The 3,268-nt window shown below is 41.8% G+C and overlaps 1 long non-coding RNA gene across 2 annotated transcripts; it reads left to right on the top strand.

Moving 5' to 3' along the window:
• The first annotated feature begins 313 nt into the window (after positions 1-313).
• On the top strand, positions 314-2,973 carry LOC146760662 (uncharacterized). Of its 2 annotated transcripts, none has more exons than XR_014946877.1 (3): positions 314-639; positions 2,681-2,754; positions 2,924-2,973. It is a non-coding gene; the product is annotated as an uncharacterized LOC146760662 (long non-coding RNA). The 2 variants fall into 2 exon arrangements; XR_014946878.1 differs by lacking the exon at positions 314-639 and adding an exon at positions 1,095-1,973.
• The last annotated feature ends 295 nt before the right edge of the window (positions 2,974-3,268 follow it).

Raw genomic sequence — 3,268 nt, 5'->3', positions numbered from 1 at the left:
TGTTAATTGATTACCTCAGTGTGCTGGTGTGACTCTAAGGAGTCACCAGGGAAAATCCCCTTGAATCGAGAGATCTTGTAATGTGGCTTAACATGTAAAAGATCTTCCAGAAATAATTTCTCAGCAGTCCCTGATGTTCCTGATTCTCAGTATTGCTGTAAAATTTGGGCAAAGAAGGAAGCAGAACTGCTAATCAGAGCATGCCTTTCTAATTAACTGTTTTCCAGGTCCTCTTTAATTCCTTCCCAGTTGAGCACTTGGCAGTAATCTCAGCGCTAGAAAAAGTGTTTTTTTCAATTAGAGGTTATATTTTGAGGGAATATAAAAGGAGGGAGAGGACTCTGCAAGCTGAAGTTTTCTTCTAGGAGTTGAATGAGACAAAAATAAGTCATGCTGTTGTGGGTGAAGGAAAATAAAAATTGCAGTCTTGGATACCAGAATGCATAAAGAGGAATGTAGCTTGCTTGATATAAATGTTGAGGCATACAAAATATATTTATGTCACCTTTCTGTTATTTTCAGCACTGGAAAAGCATCAGTTGGACTCCTCTGGTGCTGCAGTTAATGATGTGGTCCAGTTGCAAAGAATTCAAAGAGAAACATGGAGTATAATAAGAGGTCTCAAATATGACCAGGCAGGTAAGAAGAGAAGACTTCAGGTCCCTCGGGGTAATCCTTAAATATGGAGAAAGTAGAATTGGGCTACCATAAGCATCCTGAAGTATGCAGGATGAAAGAGATAGTCTTTCCTAAAAAGACTAGACAGAAATAATAGTCTTATGTGTTAGAATGTTGTGACATTAATCTACAGGAAGATAGATGCAGGTTAAACAATGGTAAAAAGCTTTCTTAACAGGATAATAAGATGCTTGTGTTTCTGTCTTTGGAGGTCTTTAAAAAGATGTTAGACAAACACCTGTCATGCATGATACAGGTACAGATATTCCTGTCTAGGGCAGGGGTACGGACCGGATTTCTTGGTGAGGTATTCTCTTTGCCTGTTTTTTGTGACTCTGTAGTGAGCCTGCTCTCGCTTATGCATGTTTGGATCAGTTCCATTCATCCAGCCTGAGACTCACATTCCAGGGTGGGACTTTGGGGGTGCTGGGGGGAAGCTTGGTGATCCTTCTTTGGTGAAGATTTCTCCTGTGGTCTTGATTTTTCTGATATGGGTGAGCAGTCTTCTTCCCTTATAGCACCTCTCTACTGGGCCAGTCCTTTCATCGTTGTGCTTTTCCTGTTAAAAATAGGAAAATCTGTTGAATTGCTGTTCTATTCTTAATGTTAGTATTATGTTAATGCAGAGCATCTAAATGACTTTAACAAGTGGTGTTAATCTGGCATTTATATGTGGTTTAACCACACTGATGTTTTAATTAATTGACAAAAATGATACGAAGTGCTCTGTCAAACTAGAAAAGAGAACTCATAGGGATAGATGCAAAGCTTTGCAGGATTAACCTTGTTCCTTCCATGTTCATTTGCAGACATTTCTATGATTTTTTCAGTTTTTTGATGAAGTGGATTGGCTTTCTTGTGGCAGGGATGGAGTGAGCACATTTCCTGTGGTGGTCCAGCTTTACAGAGTGCCCCTTTATGAAAGGGTGCAAACTTGTCTAATCTCAGTTGGTTTGTATTAGGCAATACAGCAACTTAATCTTCTCCCGATTGCTTCTCTTCGTGTCTTAAGATATCACAATGTGACTGCATTATCTGAGCACCCAATGTCTTTGATACAATGAAAGCAGTATCAGAAGCACATACCGAACCCTTATGCTTTCCCTCTTCATGTTGTGAAGAAGCTATTAGGTTCACCTTATCCCAGGTGGATGCTGCAGGACAGGGTAGTCAGTGTGAAAGCACAGCTTCTCTGTTGTGTAAGCCACATTGTTAGCATCTGCTTTGTCCTGCACTTGCCAAGTTGGCCTGTACAATGCAAAGAGCAAATGTGTTGAACAACCAGCTAGTACAAGGTGAGAGTGTGAAATCACAGAGCAGAGTCACTGCCTCTTTGAACATGAAAAACAATATAAAATTATATGGAAAAGTTGGTGGCCATGCCCTGTGGCTGGGGGTGGTTTGAACTTGACAATCCTCGGGGTCCCTTCCAACTGCCATGGTTTTGTAATGTTGCTGTCAATATTCCACATCATAACATCACGTGCAGTATGGATCATTGAAACATTCATGCTCCAGTTCTGTGGAATAACAATGTCCTGAATACTCGGTTTTCTTCTGAGAGCGGGTGTCCCAGAGGACTTAGCAGCCAGAAATAAGTCACGAGAGAAGGACATACATAATCTTGCTCCCAGGCTGCAGTTCTTGGACTCTTGGAGAGTGGGAAGCATTCCAGCCATGTCACCTAGAGTTCACAGTAAGGCTCTCGGGTTTTGGGGACTCCCTGTTTTGTTCGATTTACTAGCCTTAGTCATATTGTATTACATTGTGTTGTCTTGTATTCTGATATCATATTTAGTAAAATAAGTTTTCATCCTTGGATTGCTGCCACTGTTCTCTTTTTCTCATTCCCCTTTTCCCTTCCCTTTTGGGCTGGGGGGCCCTATGATGTGGCTCCCCCTGCCAAGAGCACAGGTAAATCTAGGTAACCCATGGCACCAACTCGGGTCATTCTGTGAAAGACAGTTCATTTTGGTGATGCTGGTTATTCTTTTTTAAACAGTGCTACAGCTGAGTATGAAGAGGGACATCTGGCCTCAGGAAATGATGGCTTCCAGTGGGGGTGGCTTGCTGCAGGTAAGGATCAGGTGAGGCTGTCGACTAAGCCTATCTGCTGGGCTAAATCATTGTCTTCAGAAGTAAGATAGTGGAAGCTGGAGCTTTTCTTATTAGATTTACATTCACCCTGCCAGGTGGAGTACATGTTGATGAATATTATGAAAAGTTTTGTTGTTTTTTCCCCCAGGTTCATGCTTAAGCTTCACAGTCTTGGAAGTCTGGAGCATAAACAGTGGGTGAACTCTGCATTGCAGCAGACAGCATAGAACAAAGCTGTAAGTGTTGCGGTAGCTGGTATCGGGATTGTGTCTTGTTCTCTGCAAGCCACAGTGTTGTGGGAAGCTGTGGAGGAAATGCTCAAATGTATTTTAAGAGAGGGGAGCAGGTATCTCCTAAAAGCGTATCTGAGCTGATTAAAATGGGCTCTTAAGAGTGGATATCTTCAGGAGGTGGCACTGATGTTCAGTGTAGCTGAATGGTGAGAAATAGGGGACCATATGTTATCTCTTATGTCTGAAAATAAGGAATACAA

This window comes from Coturnix japonica, chromosome 5 (assembly GCF_054131305.1).
Source record: "Coturnix japonica strain WE chromosome 5, WE-NBRP24, whole genome shotgun sequence".
NCBI classification, from domain to species: Eukaryota; Metazoa; Chordata; class Aves; order Galliformes; family Phasianidae; genus Coturnix; species Coturnix japonica.
Note: the sequence above shows the minus strand (reverse complement) of the source record. Positions and strands in the feature narration are given on the sequence as shown.